The sequence below is a fragment of the Panulirus ornatus genome, chromosome 58 (genome assembly GCF_036320965.1).
Source record: "Panulirus ornatus isolate Po-2019 chromosome 58, ASM3632096v1, whole genome shotgun sequence".
Lineage (NCBI taxonomy): Eukaryota > Metazoa > Arthropoda > Malacostraca > Decapoda > Palinuridae > Panulirus > Panulirus ornatus.
The window spans coordinates 5,082,325-5,104,781 of record NC_092281.1 but is presented as its reverse complement, the minus strand read 5'-3'; the positions used below and the strand labels follow the sequence as shown (position 1 = coordinate 5,104,781).

Sequence of the window (22,457 nt, the reverse complement as noted above, 5' to 3'; positions counted from 1 at the left end):
ATGTTAAATTTCTCTCAGTTAATTATGAGCCATAAGATAATTACTTCATTAGTGTATTAAAAGTGCAGCATGCTATAAAGTACAATAGCAGTAAATGCTTGCAGAAATTTTATCGTTTGAATTGTTACATGTGTTTTTTACAGTGCATGTACCAAATAAATTTGTGAAAATCAAGGTTTTCAAAATGGTAAAAAGGATTTTTTGCTTAAAGTGTTAAGGTCACTTTCTTGTTTTTTGTACCGTTTGTTACATCATCATTTTTAATTGCACCATGTGAAATAGTTGTCCAATTAATGGAATTGCTAGGTACACAGTTTCATAAAAAGTACAAGTACATAAATTATTTACAACTATGTATCCCTGGGGATAGGGGATTAAGAATACTTCCCACGTATTCCCTGCGTGTCGTAGAAGAAGGCGACTAAAAGGGGAGGGAGCGGGGGGCTGGAAATCCTCCCCTCTCGTTTTTTTTTTTTTAATTTTCCAAAAGAAGGAACAGAGGGGGCCAGGTGAGGATATTCCAAAAAAGGCCCAGTCCTCTGTTCTTAACGCTATCTCGCTAACGCAGGAAATGGCAAATAGTTTAAAAGAAAAAGAAAAATATACATATACACATACACACACACACACACACACACACATATACACACACACACACACACACACACATCAAAAAAATCAAAATACAATTTCTTTTAAATCTTTTCCAAGATTAGTACCGGACCAAAGTTCCTTGTAAACAATATTAAACACTGATATCCTGGATGATCTCTCATGCTTGTGGAACAGACCTCAGAAGAAAGAAAATATCTTAATGCATCCTAAAATTTTTCATATTTCAAAAAGAACTTCAAAGATGCATAATCTTTTTAAAACTTTCATAACTTTAAGGGATTAGTGCCATTATCTGAGGCTATACCCTTTTTCACAAATATCATAACTGTAAAACCTTACTATATGAGCTGTTGCTATAAGGAGTTCAATGTATACCTCTCAAAATAACTCTGTGTCTGACAATGAAGAATTTTAGAGTATCTAATACCCTAATAGAAAATAATAAAGAAAATACAGTATAACTGTAATTGAAGTACCAGTACAGTATAGTTCAAGAAGTACCTAGAGAGTACTGTTCAAAGAACATGTCTTACTATAAACAAATTCTAGCTATCTATCTAACCTACCTATATCTCTGATGCCTGTTCCCTCTGGTAACTCCCATCAAGGGATGGCCATGACAAAAGTTTCCATGTATCCCTGTCCTTACATGCCTTCCTCGCATACACCATTCCATGCATTCTTTAACCATTTCTCTCCCTCCAGTATTCCTCCACCCATTTTGCCCATGTCATATGTGATCTTCTTCTCACACCAACCCCTTTCATTGTACTATTATACACTCTCCTTGTAAAATCCCAGTCGTGCATTCTCTCCACATGCCCAAACCACATTTGCTTCTCTATAGGTTTTCACACCATCCAACAGGTATCATCCTACACCATACACCCTTAACACAGCCCATCAAGCATTCCATTCGACTCTGTCATTTGCTGTCTCTGTATCTATAAAAGCTGCATACAACTTCTTACCCGTAGCTAAATACTTTGCCACAGTCATCCTCACCAGACATCCCCTACCTTTCCTAAAACACCCTTGCTCTTCACTTACTCTGCATTCAGTCACTTCCATCACTCTATCAATTAGCACTTGCATACAGTTTTCCTGGTATACTTAACATACTTATTCCCTAATAATTGCTACATACATCCTTATCACCTTTTCCTTTGAATGAATGAATAATGACAGCTTTCATCCAATCCACAGGCACAACCTTGTTTCCATGCTAAATTACATATCAGATGCATCCACTCTATCACACTCTCTTCCATACTTCAGCATTTCAGTCGTAATCCCATCCACTCTATATGCCTTTCCTACCTTCAGCCTTATTATTGCCCTTCTTACCTCCCTTTTGCTATAGGTCCCTACACTTGTATCCTCTTCCTTCCATCCTCCACATCCATGCATGTAACAACTGCTTCCTCCCCTACTTCCATATTCATCAGTTCTTCAAAATACTCTTTCCATCTTTCTTTTAGTTCCTCCTTTTGATTCAACAACTCCCCTTCTTTACTTCTCACATTAACATTTCCACTCTTACATCCACCTCTTTCCCTTTTCACCTCCTTCCAGCATAGTTTCTTGTTATCCCAAAACTTTTCACTTAACTTTCTTCTAGAATCTTTACCTACTGTTTCTTCGCTTTCCTCTATCAGCTTCTTAACATTCCACTTACAAATTTTATATTCTTCCCTTCTCCCTTCCTGAACTTCCACTGGTACATTCCAATCAAGTAATCCACCATAAGCCTTTTTCTTCTCTTCAATGGCATATCTAATCTCTTCTGTCCACCGTGCACTGCTCTTTTTATTCCTATATCTCACAACCTTGTTTCCAACTACTAATTCTACAACCTTTAATAGTATTTCTCTAAACATTTTAAACACCTCATTCGCATATGACTGCATCTCTACATTCACTACACTTCCATCTAAGCTTTCAGTTACGTTCCTTTCATACTTACCCATAAAATTTTGTGATTCATGCTCTTACTTAGCCAATACTTTTACCTCTCCATTCTTCCTTACACCATACCTCCAATTCTCCCTGATCCTCATCCCCACCAGAACTGTGAAATGGTCAGTCTCCAAAGAATTCTCACACCACTCTAGCATTTAGCACAGCCTTTCTCATTCTCTCATCCAATGTCATGTAGTCAACCAAAGCCTTTTGCTCTTCTCTTCCATCAATCCTCATCCATGTATATCTGATAATCATCTTGGGCTGAAAGATGGTGTATACAAGGAATAAACCCCTTTCAGCACAAATATCCACAAGACAACTCCCATTCTCATTTACTACAGGCACTCCCCATTTACCAACTATCACACCAATTTCATCACATCCCACTTCCACATTCATATTACCCAATACAACCATATTTCTCTTATCAAAAGTGATCATACAGTCATTCAAATTTCTCCAGAAAAGCTTCATTTCATCCTTACCTCATGCAGTCTTCATATTCACAGGAGCATATACACATACCTATGCATACCTTGCAATCCTAATCTTTCCTTTCATCCACACTATTCTTGATCCATTCCATCCATGCTCTGTAACACCCTCCCACATTCTTGGTGATAGCAGAATTGCACATCCTTCTTCCCCTCTTCCCCAATAATATTCCCTCATTCACATCCATACTACACCTCTTTCCATGTCCTCCCATAACTTGCATTCATCATTTCCATTTTCACTCCAAACACCCTGCCCAAGGATATGGGTTTCCCCAGTCCCTAACACATCGATGCTAAAACTTTTAAACCTCTCCACAATCTCCCTCCTTTTATTCTCACCAGTCATTACCCTCAATCACTTCTCTTGTGGTCCTTGGCATAACTGGTAGACACAAGCGCCACTTCTAAGCCTTTTGTGCCCTCACCCATGACAGGTCACTCACAGAGGGCAACTCCAGTAGAGTGTTTCCTGAGGCAGCAAGGCTCCAAAATTGTAAAAAAAAACTAAAAAGTGAAAGCACACTTCAGGGGTTTGTCTAAATTCACAAGGATTGTCCTGATAGAATTGTGCAATGCCTCCCCCTTTAGTTCCACCCCTATGGGGTGTACTAATGAAGTCACCATGGGAAGGCAGGGTAAGACTTGGATACTTGAGTAAAACTAGTGTATCCCCTCAAGGTACTGAAACTTAACAAGTTATCCCAATTCTATCTTCTTTTTTACTTTTCACAGAAGCAGCATCTCCTACCTCATTGGTTAAGATACTGCCACAGTGTAGGTAGTAGATGGTAGGCAGCCAATGACCAGGGAGGTATATTACCAGTACTATCCACCTGGGTATCGAGAGGGTCAGTGACATCTGCTTAGTGAACCAGCACTTTAGTGGTTTTCAAGTTGTACTCCTCTGACCCAGGTAGCTGTCTTTTCTTTCTAACTCACTAACATGTGGACTACTGGAATTCTATCCACAAATACACATTATCTCCAAGTCAAATGTAACACTTTACGACACTTAACTCATGCAGCTCATTCTTTGTAACTCTAGATTTTCCAGTGGTGAGCGCTATGTGCTTGCTCTACCTTCAGGCAAAATGGTAGGAGCAGTAGATAGAAGTAGAAGGTAAGAAAATTTAGGCAGGAGCATTACGTAGAAACATTAGGTATTAGTAGTAAGTAGGAGCATTAGATAGAAGTAGTCCTTAGGAACATTAGGTAGAAGCCTCTGCAAACACTGCACTAGACTTGCCTTCTGCCATGGCCATCCCTTTGAGGGAGGTCCAATTGGAGCAGGCATCAGAGATAAATAGACAGATGGACTGCCACTGCACAAAGCTATGAAAAAGTTCACAAAGAAACTATCCCATATCTAGGAGAACAAGGTGTATGGTTTTGATGCCATATCTCAAGTTCTGTAGGAGTCTGCCAGTCAGCACCAATCCTTGCTCACCTAATTTGCCTCTGTCTAAAAACCAAGACCTTTGGTTTCACTGCATCTCTCCATTCTCTAATGCTCAGGTTCCTCTCTGGTGGTTCCATTGCAGCAAATGTCAATGGAGTGACTTCCACCTCCTATCCTATCAATAATGGTGTCCCTCAGGGACCTGTCCTATCACATATTTTCTTTCTTCCCTCAGTAAATGATCTTTCTACTTTTACCCCTAATTACTCTTAAGCTGATGATTCCCTATGCATACCTCAACTCATTTTCCTCCCCTTCTTCCTTTAATACTTGTTCTCATTCTCATACTGATCATATTTCCTCTCTCAATTTAAATCTGCGCAGCCTTTTGCAAAGGGAAAGCAATAACCTTGTAAAATCTATTAGAGCTAAAATGCAATTTCTCCATTTATACCTAAGTATCATTTGTTTCCCTCTGTTCAATTTCAAAACACCACAATTCAATCCTGTATCAATATAAACATGATGGGCATAACCATATCTTTCACTGTCCTAGAGACCCTCCATGATCAACATCACAAAGTCTGCTTCCCACAAGCTGGTAGTCTTTTACTGATGTTTTTTATCTACAGATTCTTTATTCACTTAAGTATGGAATACTCACAGTGGCTCAGTACAGTGGAATCAAATGCCCTCTATCTCATTAATTTTGGCATCACCTCTCTTCAACATTACCTTTCTGTACACCATGCTCTCTCTCTCTCTCTCTCTCTCTCTCTCTCTTGTATAGGTATTATGGTGGCCATGGTTGTAATGAACTGTGTCTGTCCCCAACCACAGGGAATGGACCCATGGCAGACATTTGGCTTCTGCTTCCCACAGCTTCTACATAGAGACAGGGCACTCAAGGATTGGCTGTTATAATGCCTCATTCTTCCTTGGGACAGCTAAACAGTTAAATTTCCTCCCTTCCTTTGTCTTTCCCACATCATTTACCTTTCGTCCTTCAAATTTTTGGTCTACAAGCACTTGCAGAAACCTGAATCATTTCTACTTATCTCTTTCTTTTACCTTTTCCTTTCATCCAAAATGGCCTTGATTGGGGCATGTTAATTGCCCATGCCATGTCAGTCACTATAAAAAAATCATTTACCGCAATAATGCAATATGTACAACTTATGGTTTACACTTGAACTTCTTTTTACGTGCTTCCCCTCTTCTGACACCTTTCCACCTTTAAAGTCTTAAACATACAAGAGAGGCTCATATCAATTTCTAGTCTTTTTCATGTCCTCTTCACTTTTCCTTTCACCAAAAATGATATCGATTGGGGTAATTTTTCTCTTGAGCTATGTGGGCTGCAGTAAACAAAAACAAAAAAAAATTATTATGTGCATCATGAAATCCCTACTGTAAATATACCAATGAATCATTGGATGCATGGCCCATCAATAACCAGTCATAAATATACCAATGAATCATTGGATGCATGGCCCATAAATAACCAGTCATGACATGGTGCTTGTTTACACGAGTTTACATGAGAAAGACAGACAACAGGAGAACTGATTGGCCCCCAACTAGGTTGTCTGAAAAAAAGAATAGGAGTCTAACCTAACAAGAAAATGTAAATCTGCTCAGCAGTTTTTTAAGCTATCACCAACTTCCCACTGCTGCACATTAGCCTTCTACTGTCTCTGTTCTCTCTGTCATTTATATAGATTATTTCTGGCATTTTTCTTAGAGTATACCTGAATCTATACGAAAAAAGAGGGCAAATGAGAGTTGGTGTGAGAGAGTATCATGAAATTCTAGGGAAAATAAAAAGATGTTTTCGAAGGAGGTAAATAAAGTGCGTAAGACAAGGGAACAAATGGGAACATCGGTGAAGGGGCTAGTGGGGAGGTAATAACAAGGAGTGGTAATGTGAGAAGGAGATGGAGTGAGTATTTTGAAGGTCTGTCAAACGTGTTAGATGATATGATAGAGTGGCAGATATAGGGTGTTTTGGTTGAAGTGGTGTGCAAAGTGAGAAGGTCAGGGAGAATAGTTTGGTAAACAAAGAAGAGGTTGTGAAAGCTTTGCAGAAGCTAAAAGCTGGCAAGGTGGCAGGTTTGGATGGTATTGCAGTGGAATTTAATAAAAAAAAGGGGGGGGGTGACTGTGTTGATGAGTGGTTGGTGAGGATATTCAGTGTATGTATGGCTCATGGTGAAGTGCCTGAGGATTGGCAGAATGCATGCATAGTGTCATTGTACAATGGCAAAGGGGATAAAGGTGAGTGTTCAAATTACAGAGACATAAGTTTGTTGAGTATTCCTGGTAAATTATATGAGAAGGTATTGATTGAGAGGGTGAAGGCATGTACAGAACTTCAGATTGGGGAAGAGCAGTGTGCTTTCAAAAGTGGTAGAGGATGTGTGGATCAGGTGTTTGCTTTGAAGAATGTATGCAAGAAATACTTAGAAAAACAAATGGATATGTATGATGCATTTATGGATCTGGAGATGGCATATGATAGGGATGACAGAGATGCTATGTGGAAGGTATCAAGAGTATATGGTGTGGGAGGCAAGTTGCTAGAAGCAGTGAAAAGCTTTTATCAAGGATGTAAGGTATGTGTATGAGTAGGAAGAGAGGAAAGTAATTGGTTCCCAGTGAATGTAGGTTTGCGGAAGGGGTGCGTGATGTCTCCATGGTTGTTTAATTTGTTATGGATGGGGTTGTTAGGGAGGTGAATGCAAGAGTTTGGGAGAGCGGGGCAAGTATGCAGTCTGTTGTGGATAAGAGGGCTTGGGAAATCAGTCAGTTGTTGTTCGCTGATGATACAGCGCTGGTGGCTGATTCGGGTGAGAAACTGCAGAAGTTGGTGACTGAGTTTGGTAAAGTGTGTGAAAGAAGAAAGCTGAGAGTAAATGTGAATAAGTGCAAGGTTATTAGATACAGTAGGGTTGAGGGACAAGTCAACTGGGAGGTAAGTTTGAATGGAGAAAAACTGGAGGAAGTCAAGTGTTTTAGATATCTGGGAGTGAATTTAGCAGTGGATGGAACCATAGAAACGGAAGTGAGTCACAGGGTAAGGGAGGGGGCGAAGGTTCTTAGAGCATTGAAGAATGTGTGGAAGGCGAGAACATTATCTCAGAAAGCAAAAATGGGTACGCTCGAAGGAATAGCGGTTCCAAAAATGTTATATGGTTGTGAGGCATGCGCTATAGATAGAGTTGTGCGGAGGAGGGTGGATGTGTTGAAAATGAGATAGTTGAGGACAATATGTGGTGTGAGGTGGTTTGATGAAGTAAGTAATGAAACGGTAAGAGAGATATCTGGTAACAAAGAGTGGTTGAGAGAGCAGAAGAGGGTGTATTGAAATGGTTTGGGCATATGTAGAGAATGAGTGAGGAAAGATTGACAAAGAGGATATATGTGTCAGAGGTGGAGGGAACGAGGAGAAGTGGGAGACCAAATTGGAGGTGGAAAGATGGAGTGGAAAAGATTTTGAGCGATTGGGGCTTGAACATGCAGGAGGGTGAAAGGTTTGCAAGGAATAGAGTAAATTGGAACGATGTGGTATACCTGGGTCAACGTGCTGTCAATGGATTGAACCAGGGCATGTGAAGCGTCTGGGGTAAACCATGGAAAGTTTTGTGGGGGCTGGATGAGGAAAGGAAGCTGTGGTTTCGGTGCATTATAAGTGACAGCTAGAGACTGAGTGTGAACAAACGTGGCATTTGTTGTCTTTTCCTAGCGCTACCTCGCGCGTGTGCAGAGGGAGGGGGGTGTCATTTCATGTGTGGCAGGGTGGTGACAGGAATGAATAAAGGCAGCAAGTATGAATTATGTATATGTGTATATATGTGTGTATATATATATATATATATATATATATATATATATATATATATATATATATATATATATATATATATATATATATATATAGATAGGTAGTATGTTTGAGGAAAGGAACCTGGATGTTTTGGCTCTGAGTGAAACGAAACTCAAGGGTAAAGGGGAAGAGTGGTTTGGGAATGTCTGGGGAGTAAAGTCAGGGGTTAGTGAGAGGACAAGAGCAAGGGAAGGAGTAGCAATACTCCTGAAACAGGAGTTGTGGGAATATGTGAAAGAGTGTAAGAAAGTAAATTCTCGATTAATATGGGTAAAACTGAAAGTTGATGGAGAGAGGTGGGTGATTATTGGTGCATATGCACCTGGGCATGAGAAGAAAGATCAAGAGAGGCAAGTGTTTTGGGAGCAGCTGAATGAGTGTGTTAGTGGTTTTGATGCAAGAGACCGGGTTATAGTGATGGGTGATTTGAATGCAAAGGTGAGTAATGTGGCAGTTGAGGGAATAATTGGTATACATGGGGTGTTCAGTGTTGTAAATGGAAATGGTGAAGAGCTTGTAGATTTATGTGCTGAAAAAGGACTGATGATTGGGAATACCTGGTTTAAAAAGCGAGATATACATAAGTATACTTATGTAAGTAGGAGAGATGGCCAGAGAGCGTTATTGGATTACGTGTTAATTGACAGGCGTGCGAAAGAGAGACTTTTGGATGTTAATGTGCTGAGAGGTGCAACTGGAGGGATGTCTGATCATTATCTTGTGGAGGCTAAGGTGAAGATTTGTATGGGTTTTCAGAAAAGAAGAGTGAATGTTGGGGTGAAGAGGGTGGTGAGAGTAAGTGAGCTTGAGAAGGAGACCTGTGTGAGGAAGTACCAGGAGAGACTGAGTACAGAATGGAAAAAGGTGAGAACAATGGAAGTAAGGGGAGTGGGGGAGGAATGGGATGTATTTAGGGAATCAGTGATGGATTGCACAAAAGATGCTTGTGGCATGAGAAGAGTGGGAGGTGGGTTGATTAGAAAGGGTAGTGAGTGGTGGGATGAAGAAGTAAGAGTATTAGTGAAAGAGAAGAGAGAGGCATTTGGACGATTTTTGCAGGGAAAAAATGCAATTGAGTGGGAGATGTATAAAAGAAAGAGACAGGAGGTCAAGAGAAAGGTGCAAGAGGTGAAAAAAAGGGCAAATGAGAGTTGGGGTGAGAGAGTATCATTAAATTTTAGGGAGAATAAAAAGATGTTCTGGAAGGAGGTAAATAAAGTGCGTAAGACAAGGGAGCAAATGGGAACTTCAGTGAAGGGCGCAAATGGGGGGGTGATAACAAGTACTGGTGATGTGAGAAGGAGATGGAGTGAGTATTTTGAAGGTTTGTTGAATGTGTTTGATGATAGAGTGGCAGATATAGGGTGTTTTGGTCGAGGTGGTGTGCAAAGTGAGAGGGTTAGGGAAAATGATTTGGTAAACAGAGAAGAGGTAGTGAAAGCTTTGCGGAAGATGAAAGCCGGCAAGGCAGCAGGTTTGGATGGTATTGCAGTGGAATTTATTAAAAAAGGGGGTGACTGTATTGTTGACTGGTTGGTAAGGTTATTTAATGTATGTATGACTCATGGTGAGGTGCCTGAGGATTGGCGGAATGCGTGCATAGTGCCATTGTACAAAGGCAAAGGGGATAAGAGTGAGTGCTCAAATTACAGAGGTATAAGTTTGTTGAGTATTCCTGGTAAATTATATGGGAGGGTATTGATTGAGAGGGTGAAGGCATGTACAGAGCATCAGATTGGGGAAGAGCAGTGTGGTTTCAGAAGTGGTAGAGGATGTGTGGATCAGGTGTTTGCTTTGAAGAATGTATGTGAGAAATACTTAGAAAAGCAAATGGATTTGTATGTAGCATTTATGGATCTGGAGAAGGCATATGATAGAGTTGATAGAGATGCTCTGTGGAAGGTATTAAGAATATATGGTGTGGGAGGAAAGTTGTTAGAAGCAGTGAAAAGTTTTTATCGAGGATGTAAGGCATGTGTACGTGTAGGAAGAGAGGAAAGTGATTGGTTCTCAGTGAATGTAGGTTTGTGGCAGGGGTGTGTGATGTCTCCATGATTGTTTAATTTGTTTATGGATGGGGTTGTTAGGGAGGTAAATGCAAGAGTTTTGGAAAGAGGGGCAAGTATGAAGTCTGTTGGGGATGAGAGAGCTTGGGAAGTGAGTCAGTTGTTGTTCGCTGATGATACAGCGCTGGTGGCTGATTCATGTGAGAAACTGCAGAAGCTGGTGACTGAGTTTGGAAAAGTGTGTGGAAGAAGAAAGTTAAGAGTAAATGTGAATAAGAGCAAGGTTATTAGGTACAGTAGGGTTGAGGGTCAAGTCAATTGGGAGGTGAGTTTGAATGGAGAAAAACTGGAGGAAGTGAAGTGTTTTAGATATCTGGGAGTGGATCTGGCAGCGGATGGAACCATGGAAGCGGAGGTGGATCATAGGGTGGGGGAGGGGGCGAAAATCCTGGGGGCCTTGAAGAATGTGTGGAAGTCGAGAACATTCTCTCGGAAAGCAAAAATGGGTATGTTTGAAGGAATAGTGGTTCCAACAATGTTGTATGGTTGCGAGGCGTGGGCTATGTTTAGAGTTGTGCGCAGGAGGATGGATGTGCTGGAAATGGGATGTTTGAGGACAATGTGTGGTGTGAGGTGGTTTGATCGAGTGAGCAACGTAAGGGTAAGAGAGATGTGTGGAAATAAAAAGGGCGTGGTTGAGAGAGCAGAAGAGGGTGTTTTGAAGTGGTTTGGGCATATGGAGAGGATGAGTGAGGAAAGATTGATCAAGAGGATATATGTGTCGGAGGTGGAGGGAACAAGGAGAAGAGGGAGACCAAATTGGAGGTGGAAAGATGGAGTGAAAAAGATTTTGTGTGATCGGGGCCTGAACATGCAGGAGGGTGAAAGGAGGGCAAGGAATAGAGTGAATTGGAGCGATGTGGTATACCGGGGTTGACGTGCTGTCAGTGGATTGAATCAAGGCATGTGAAGCGTCTGGGGTAAACCATGGAAAGCTGTGTAGGTATGTATATTTGCGTGTGTGGGCGTATGTATATACATGTGTATGGGGGGGGGTTGGGCCATTTCTTTCGTCTGTTTCCTTGCGCTACCTCGCAAACGCGGGAGACAGCGACAAAGTATAATAAATATAAAAATAATATATATATATAACCTTGCGCTATCTCGCAAACGCGGGAGACAGCGGCAAAAAAAAAAAAAAAAAAAAAAAATTATATATATATATATATATATATATATATATATATATATATATATTTTTTGCCGCTGTCTCCCGCGTTTGCGAGGTAGCACAAGGAAACAGACGAAAGAAATGGCCCAACCCACCCCCATACACATGTATATACATACGTCCACACACGCAAATATACATACCTACACAGCTTTCCATGGTTTACCCCAGACGCTTCACATGCCCTGATTCAATCCACTGACAGCACGTCAACCATGGTATACCATATCGATCCAATTCACTCTATTCCTTGCCCTCCTTTCACCCTCCTGCATGTTCAGGCCCCGATCACACAAAATCTTTTTCACTCCATCTTTCCACCTCCAATTTGGTCTCCCTCTTCTCCTCGTTCCCTCCACCTCCGACACATATATCCTCTTGGTCAATCTTTCCTCACTCATTCTCTCCATGTGCCCAAACCATTTCAAAACACCCTCTTCTGCTCTCTCAACCACGCTCTTTTTATTTCCACACATCTCTCTTACCCTTACGTTACTTACTCGATCAAACCACCTCACACCACACATTGTCCTCAAACATCTCATTTCCAGCACATCCATCCTCCTGCGCACAACTCTATCCATAGCCCATGCCTCGCAACCATACAACATTGTTGGAACCACTATTCCGTTCAAACATACCCATTTTTTCGATATGTTCTCGAGATAATGTTCTCCTCACCTCGCAAACCTGCTCTATTAATTTCTCTTAACTTCTTCTAACACTTTACAAACGTCACCTTTGCATTTCACAAATCCCAGCTTTTTCCAATAATTGTTCTGACTTCCCACACCCATTCTTCAGGGCTCCCAGGATTTCGCCCCCTCCCCCACCCTATGATCCACTTTCCGCTTCATGGTTCCATCTGCTGCCAGATCCTTCTCCAGATATCTAAAAACTTTACTTACCCAATTTTCTCCATCAAATCTTCCTCCACAATGCTTCTTGACCCTCAACCTACTCGTACCAATAACTTGCTCTAATTCACATTTACTTTAATCTTTACTCTTTCACACACTCTTACCAAATCATCACCACTTCTGCAGTTTCCTCACATGATCTGCCACCAGCCTGTATATATATATATATATATATATAATATATATATATATATATATATATAATTTTTTTTTTTTTTTTTATACTTTGTCGCTGTCTCCCGCGTTTGCGAGGTAGCGCAAGGAAACAGACGAAAGAAATGGCCCAACCCCCCCCCCATACACATGTATATACATACGTCCACACACGCAAATATACATACCTACACAGCTTTCCATGGTTTACCCCAGACGCTTCACATGCCTTGATTCAATCCACTGACAGCACGTCAGCCCCGGTATACCACATCGCTCCAATTCACTCTATTCCTTGCCCTCCTTTCACCCTCCTGCATGTTCAGGCCCCGATCACACAAAATCTTTTTCACTCCATCTTTCCACCTCCAATTTGGTCTCCCTCTTCTCCTTGTTCCCTCCACCTCCGACACATATATCCTCTTGGTCAATCTTTCCTCACTCATTCTCTCCATGTGCCCAAACCACTTTAAAACACCCTCTTCTGCTCTCTCAACCACGCTCTTTTTATTTCCACACATCTCTCTTACCCTTACGTTACTCACTCGATCAAACCACCTCACACCACACATTGTCCTCAAACATCTCATTTCCAGCACTTCCATCCTTGCGCACAACTCTATCCATAGCCCATGCCTCGCAACCATACAACATTGTTGGAACCACTATTCCTTCAAACATACCCATTTTTGCTTTCCGAGATAATGTTCTCGACTTCCACACATTCTTCAAGGCCCCCAGAATTTTCGCCCCCTCCCCCACCCTATGATCCACTTCCGCTTCCATGGTTCCATCCGCTGCCAGATCCACTCCCAGATATCTAAAACACTTCACTTCCTCCAGTTTTTCTCCATTCAAACTCACCTCCCAATTGACTTGACCCTCAACCCTACTGTACCTAATAACCTTGCTCTTATTCACATTTACTCTTAACTTTCTTCTTCACACACTTTACCAAACTCAGTCACCAGCTTCTGCAGTTTCTCACATGAATCAGCCACCAGCGCTGTGTCATCAGCGAACAACAACTGACTCACTTCCCAAGCTCTCTCATCCCCAACAGACTTCATACTTGCCCCTCTTTCCAAAACTCTTGCATTTACCTCCCTAACAACCCCATCCATAAACAAATTAAACAACCATGGAGACATCACACACCCCTGCCGCAAACCTACATTCACTGAGAACCAATCACTTTCCTCTCTTCCTACACGTACACATGCCTTACATCCTCGATAAAAACTTTTCAATGCTTCTAACAACTTTCCTCCCACACCATATATTCTTAATACCTTCCACAGAGCATCTCTATCAACTCTATCATATGCCTTCTCCAGATCCATAAATGCTACATACAAATCCATTTGCTTTTCTAAGTATTTCTCACATACATTCTTCAAAGCAAACACCTGATCCACACATCCTCTACCACTTCTGAAACCACACTGCTCTTCCTCAATCTGATGCTCTGTACATGCCTTCACCCATATATATATATATATATATATATATATATATATATATATATATATATATATATTTATTTTTTTTTTTTTTTATACTTTGTCGCTGTCTCCCGCGTTTGCGAGGTAGCGCAAGGAAACAGACGAAAGAAATGGCCCAACCCCCCCCATACACATGTATATACATACGTCCACACACGCAAATATACATACCTACACAGCTTTCCATGGTTTACCCCAGACGCTTCACATGCCTTGATTCAATCCACTGACAGCACGTCAACCCCGGTATACCACATCGCTCCAATTCACTCTATTCCTTGCCCTCCTTTCACCCTCCTGCATGTTCAGGCCCCGATCACACAAAATCTTTTTCACTCCATCTTTCCACCTCCAATTTGGTCTCCCTCTTCTCCTCGTTCCCTCCACCTCCGACACATATATCCTCTTGGTCAATCTTTCCTCACTCATTCTCTCCATGTGCCCAAACCACTTCAAAACACCCTCTTCTGCTCTCTCAACCACGCTCTTTTTATTTCCACACATCTCTCTTACCCTTACGTTACTCACTCGATCAAACCACCTCACACCACACATTGTCCTCAAACATCTCATTTCCAGCACATCCATCCTCCTGCGCACAACTCTATCCATAGCCCACGCCTCGCAACCATACAACATTGTTGGAACCACTATTCCTTCAAACATACCCATTTTTGCTTTCCGAGATAATGTTCTCGACTTCCACACATTCTTCAAGGCCCCCAGAATTTTCGCCCCCTCCCCCACCCTATGATCCACTTCCGCTTCCATGGTTCCATCCGCTGCCAGATCCACTCCCAGATATCTAAAACACTTCACTTCCTCCAGTTTTTCTCCATTCAAACTCACCTCCCAATTGACTTGACCCTCAACCCTACTGTACCTAATAACCTTGCTCTTATTCACATTTACTCTTAACTTTCTTCTTCCACACACTTTACCAAACTCAGTCACCAGCTTCTGCAGTTTCTCACATGAATCAGCCACCAGCGCTGTATCATCAGCGAACAACAACTGACTCACTTCCCAAGCTCTCTCATCCCCAACAGACTTCATACTTGCCCCTCTTTCCAAAACTCTTGCATTTACCTCCCTAACAACCCCATCCATAAACAAATTAAACAACCATGGAGACATCACACACCCCTGCCGCAAACCTACATTCACTGAGAACCAATCACTTTCCTCTCTTCCTACACGTACACATGCCTTACATCCTCGATAAAAACTTTTCACTGCTTCTAACAACTTTCCTCCCACACCATATATTCTTAATACCTTCCACAGAGCATCTCTATCAACTCTATCATATGCCTTCTCCAGATCCATAAATGCTACATACAAATCCATTTGCTTTTCTAAGTATTTCTCACATACATTCTTCAAAGAAAACACCTGATCCACACATCCTCTACCACTTCTGAAACCACACTGCTCTTCCCCAATCTGATGCTCTGTACATGCCTTCACCCTCTCAATCAATACCCTCCCATATAATTTACCAGGAATACTCAACAAACTTATACCTCTGTAATTTGAGCACTCACTCTTATCCCCTTTGCCTTTGTACAATGGCACTATGCACGCATTCCGCCAATCCTCAGGCACCTCACCATGAGTCATACATACATTAAATAACCTTACCAACCAGTCAACAATACAGTCACCCCCTTTTTTAATAAATTCCACTGCAATACCATCCAAACCTGCTGCCTTGCTGGCTTTCATCTTCCGCAAAGCTTTCACTACCTCTTCTCTGTTTACCAAATCATTTTCCCTAACCCTCTCACTTTGCACACCGCCTCGACCAAAACACCCTATATCTGCCACTCTATCATCAAACACATTCAACAAACCTTCGAAATACTCACTCCATCTCCTTCTCACATCACCACTATTTGTTATCACCTCCCCATTTGCGCCCTTCACTGAAGTTCCCATTTGCTCCCTTGTCTTACGCACTTTATTTACCTCCTTCCAGAACATCTTTTTATTCTCCCTAAAATTTAATGATACTCTCTCACCCCAACTCTCATTTGTCCTTTTTTCACCTCTTGCACCTTTCTCTTGACCTCCTGTCTCTTTCTTTTATACATCTCCCACTCAATTGCATTTTTTCCCTGCAAAAATCGTCCAAATGCCTCTCTCTTCTCTTTCACTATACTCTTACTTCTTCTCCCACAACTCCCCTACCCTTTTTTAATCAACCCACCCCCCACTTTCTCATGCCACAAGCATCTTTTGCGCAATCCATCACTGATTCCCTAAATACCACCCCATTCCTCCCCCACCCCCTTGCTTCCATTGTTCTCACCTTTTTCCATTCTGTACTCAGTCTCTCCTGGTACTTCCTCCACAGGTCTCCTTCTCAGTCACTTACTCTCACCACCCTCTTCACCCCAACATTCACTCTTCTTTTCTAAAAACCCATACAAATCTTCACCTTATATATAGGGGAATAGGGGAGAAAAAATATTTCCCCCATGTATTCCCTGCATGTCTTTAAGAAGGCGCTAAAAGGGGGGAGCGGGTGGCTGAAATCGTCCCCTCTCGATTTTTTTTTTTTTTTTTTTTCCAAAAAAAAGGACCAGAAAAAGGGGGCCCAAAGTGAGGATATTCCCTCAAAGGCCAGCCCTCTGTTCTTAACGCTACCTCGCTAACACGGGAAATGGCGAATGGGATGAAAAAAAGAAAAAAAAAAAAAAAAAAAAAAAAATATATATAAAATAAATATATATATAATATATATATATAAAATTATACACACTGAAATGTATAGGTATGTATATGTGCGTGTGTAGACGTGCATGCATATAAATGTGTATGTGGGTGGGTTGGGCCATTCTTTCTTTCCGGGTTTCCATTGCTACCTTGCTAACGTGGAGACAGTGCAACGTATAATAAAATAAGATTTGGAAAAACAGAGAAAGAGGGTGGGTGAAAGCTTTGCAGAAGATGAAAGCCAGCAAGGCAGTGTGTTTGGAGGGTATTGCATTGGAATTTATCAAAAAGGGGGTGACTGTGTTGATGGACTAGTTGGTTTAGGATATTAAAGTATGTATGACTCATGGTGAGGTGCCTGAGGGTTGGCGGAATCGTGCATAGGCCATTGTACAAAGGCAAAGGGGAAAAGATGAGTGCTCAAAAATTAAGAGAGTAAAAAGTTTGTTGAGTATTCCTGGTAAATTAAAATGGAGGGTAATTGATTGAGAGGGTGAAGGCATGTACAGAGCATCAAAATTGGGGAAGAGCAGTGTGTTTCAGAATGGTAGAGGATGTGGGGGATCAGGTGTTTTGCTTTGAAGAATGTATGTGAGAAATACTTATAAAAGCAAATGGATTTGTATGTAGCATTTATGGATCTGGAAGAAGGGATATGATAGAGTTGATAGAGATGCTTGTTTGGAAGGTATTAAGAAAATATGGTGTGGGAAGAAGTTGTTAGAAGCAGTGAAAGTTTTTTATCGAGGATGTAAGGCATGTGTAAAGTGTAGGAAGAGAGGAAATGATTGGTTTCAGTGAATGTAGGTTGCGGGCAGGTGGTGTGTGATGTCCTCCATGGTTGTTTAATTTGTTTATGGATGGGGTTGTTAAGGGGGGTAAATGCAAGAGTTTTGGAAAGAGGGGCAAGTATGAAATCTTTGGGGATGAGAGGCTTGGGAAGTGAGTCAGTTGTTGTTCGCTGATGATACAGCGCTGGTGGCTGATTCATGTGAGAAACTGCAGAAGCTGGTGACTGAGTTTGGTAAAGTGTGTGGAAGAAGAAAGTTAAGAGTAAATGTGAATAAGAGCAAGGTTATTAGGTACAGTAGGGTTGAGGGTCAAGTCAATTGGGAGGTGAGTTTGAATGGAGAAAAACTGGAGGAAGTGAAGTGTTTTAGATATCTGGGAGTGGATCTGGCAGCGGATGGAACCATGGAAGCGGAAGTGGATCATAGGGTGGGGGAGGGGGGCGAAAATTCTGGGAGCCTTGAAGAATGTGTGGAAGTCGAGAACATTATCTCGGAAAGCAAAAATGGGTATGTTTGAAGGAATAGTGGTTCCAACAATGTTGTATGGTTGCGAGGCGTGGGCTATGGATAGAGTTGTGCGCAGGAGGATGGATGTGCTGGAAATGAGATGTTTGAGGACAATGTGTGGTGTGAGGTGGTTTGATCGAGTGAGCAACGTAAGGGTAAGAGAGATGTTGGAAATAAAAAGGCGTGGTTGAGAGAGCAGAAGAGGGTGTTTTGAAGTGGTTTGGCATATGGAGGAGGATGAGTGAGGCAAGATTGATCAAGAGGAATATGTGTCCGAGGTGAGGGAACAAGGAGAAGAGGAACCAAATTGGAGGTGGAAAGATGGAGTGAAAAAGATTTTGTGAGGATCGGGCTGAACATGCAGGAGGGTGAAAGGAGGCAAAGGAATAGAGTGAATGGAGCGATGTGTATAATAACCGGGTGGACGTGCTTGTCAGTGGATTGAATCAAGGCATGTGAGCGTCTGGGGTAAACCATGAAGGGCAGGTAAGGTATGTAATATTTTGCGTGTGTGGGCGTATGTATATACATGTGTATGGGGGGGGGGTTGGGCCATTTCTTTCGTCTGGTTTCCTTGCGCTACCGCTCGCAAGACGGGGAGACGCGACAAAGGTAAATAAATATAAATAATATATATATAATAACCTTTGCGCTATCTCCTCGCAAACGCTGAGCCAGCGGCAAAAAAAAAAAAAAAAAAAAAAAAATTATATATATATAATATATATATATATAGATATATATATATATATATATTTTTTTTTTGCCCGCGTTCTCCGCGTTTTGCGAGGTAGCACAAGAAACAGACGGAAAGAAATGGCCCAACCCACCCCCATACACATGTATACCCAAACTCCACACACGCAAATATACATACCACACAGCTTTCCATGGTTTTTAACCCCAGACGCATCCACATGCCCTGATTCAAACCACTGACACACGTCAACCATGGAATACCATATCGACTTCCAATTCACTCTCTTCCCCTTGCCTCCTTACACCCTCCTGCATGTTCAGGCCCCGAAACACACAAAATCTTTTTCACTCCATCATTCCACCTCCATTTTGGACTCCCTCTTCTCCTCGTTCCCTCCACCTCCGACACAATATATCCTACTTGGTCAATCTTTCCTCACTCATTCTCACCATGTCCCCAAACCATTTCAAAACACCCTCATCTTCTCTCTCACCACGCCTCTTTTTATCTCCACACATCTCTCTACCCTTACGTTACTTCTCGATCAAACCACCCCACCACCACACATTGTCCACAAACACCCTCATTTCCACACATCCATCCTCCTGCGACAACTCTATGAATTAAATGATGGGGGGGGGGGGGGGGGGGGGGGGGGGGGGGGGACCCCCCCCCCCTCCTTGTTTCATCGCAACCATAAACAACATTTTTTGGAACCAACTATTCTTCAAAACATACCCATTTTTGCTTTCCGAGATAATGTTCTCGACTTCCACATTCATTCTTCAGGGCTCCCAGATTTCCGCCCCCTCCCCCACCCTATGATCCACTTCCGCTTCCATGGTTCCATCCTGCAGGAGCCCCACCCAATATCTAAAACACTTTACTTCCTCCAGTTTTTCTCCATTCAAACTTCCCTCCCAATTGGACTTGACCCTCAACCTACTGTACCTAATTAACCTTGCTCTAATTCACATTTACTCTTAACTTTCTACTTTCACACACTTTACCAAAATCAGTCACCACTTCTGCAGTTTTTCTCACATGAATCAGCCACCAGCGCTGTGTCATCAGCGAACACATGTGACCTCACTTCCCAGCTCTCTCATCCCACAGACTTACAATACTTGCCCCTCTTTCCCAAACTCTTGCATTTACTCCCGAACAACCCTCATCCATAAACAAATTAAACAACCATGGAGGAACATCACACACCCCTAAAAGGAGCCCGCAAACCACATTCACTGAAAACCAATCACTTCCTCTCTCCTACACGTACCACATCTTACATCCTTGATAAAAACTTTCCAATGCTTCTAACAACTTTCCTCCCACACCAAATATTCCTTAATACCTTTCACAGAGCATATTATCAACACTTATCATATGCCTTCTCCTGATCCATAAATTCTTACATACAAATCCATTTGCTTTCAAGTATTTCTCACAAACATTCTTCAAATCAAAACACCTGAACCACACATCCTCTACCACTCTGAAACCACAACCTGCTCTTACCTCCATCTGATGCTCTGTACATGCCTTCACCCATATATATATTATATAAATAATATATATAATATAAATATATATATATAATATTATATATATTTATTTTTTTTTTTTAAACTTTGGTCGCTGTCCTCCCAGGCGTTTGCGAGGTAGTCGCAAGGAAACACGAAAGAAATAAATGGCCCCAACCCCTCCCCATACACATCGTATAACACATACGTCCACACACGCAAATATACCTACCTACAAATCATTCTAATGTTTACCCCCAGACGCTTCACATGCCTTGATTCAATCCACTGACAGCACTCAACACCCGTAATACACATCGCTCCAATTCACTCTATTCCTACCCTCCTTTCCACCCTCCTGCATGTTCAGACCCAGACACACAAAATCCTTATCACTCCACCTTTCCCTCCAATTTGGTCTCCCTCTTCCCTTGATCCTCCACCATCCGTCACATATATCCCGTTGGTCAATTCTTTCCTCACTCATACCTCTCCATGTGCCCAAACGCTTCAAAACACCCTCTACTGCTCTCTCAACCACGCTCTTTTAAATTCCACACATCTCTCTTAACCTTACGTTACTCACTCGATCAAACCACCTCACACCTCACATTGTCCACAAAAACATCTCATTTCCAGCCACATCCCATCCTCCTGGCGCACAACTCCTAACCATACCCATGCCTCGCAACCATACAACATTGTTGGAACACTATTCCTTCTAACATACCCATTTTTGTTTTCCGAGATAAGTTCTCGACTTCCACACCATTCTTCAGGGCTCCCTGGATGTCCCCCCCTCCCCCACCCTATGATCCACTTCCCCTTCCCTTTGGGTTTCCAAACCGCTGCCAGATCCCTCCCAGATATCTAAAAAAACTTTTCTTCCTCCAAATTTTTTTTTCCATTCAAACTTTCCCCCCCCAATTGACCTTTTCCCCAACCCCACGTACCTAATAACCTTGCTCCCTTTTTCACATTTACTCTTTAACTTTCTTTTTCCCACAAAAAAATTTTTTCAAACTCAGTCACCATTTTTCCTCATTTCTCACAGAACCCACCCCCCAAAGCGCTGTATCATCAGCGAACAACAACTAAATTTCATTTCCCAACCCCTCTCACCCCCAAAACAAACTTCATACTTGCCCCTCTTTCCAAAACTCTTGCTTTTACCTCCCAACCCCCTCCATCCATAAACAAATTAAACAACCATGGAAAAATCACACACCCCTCCGCAAACCTAAAATTCAAAGGGGAAAAAAATCACTTTCCTCTCCCTTTCCCCACCCTAAAACAAGCCCTTTCATTTCCCCCATAAAAACTTTTTTACTGCTTCTTTAAAAACTTTCCCCCCACAAACCCTATAATTTTTAATTTCCTTCCCCAGAGCATCTCTAAACAACTCTACATATGCCTTCTCCAGATCCATAAATGCTACCTACAATTTCCCCTTTTCTTTTTTTAAGTATTTCCCACATAAAACTTCAAAACAAACACCCGAAACCCCCAAAAATCCCTTTCCCCCTTTTTGAAACCAACCCCAAATTCTCTTCCCCAATCGAAAGCTCTGTAAAAAGGGCCCTTAAACCCCCTCAAAACCCAAAACCCTCCCCCCTAAAATTTTTCCCGGAATACTCAACAAAATTTTACCTCTGTTTAAATTTTTGCACTCACTCTTTTTTCCCCCTTTTCCTTTTACAATGGCAATATGCCCCATTCCGCCAAAACCTCAGGGGACCTCACCATGAAATCATACATACATTAAAAAACCTTACCAACCAGTCAACAATACAGTCAACCCCCCTTTTTTTAAAAAATTCCACTGCAATAAACCCTCCAAACCCGCGCCTTGCCGGCTTTCATCTTCCGCAAAATTTCACTACCTCTTCTCTGTTTACCAAATCAAATTTTTCCCCAAAACCCTCTCCCTTTTCAAAAACCCCCCCGACCCCAAAAAACCCTATATCTGCCACTCTATCATCAAACACATTCAACAAACCTTCCAAAATAAACCACTCCCTCTCCTTCCCCATCACCA

At 41.9% G+C, this 22,457-nt stretch overlaps 1 protein-coding gene across 9 annotated transcripts in view; it reads right to left on the bottom strand.

Annotated features, from left to right (window-relative positions):
- Positions 1 to 22,457, bottom strand: part of LOC139766863 (CDK2-associated and cullin domain-containing protein 1-like) — a 117,885-nt gene that overhangs the window by 74,993 nt on the left and 20,435 nt on the right. The window lies entirely within an intron of this gene.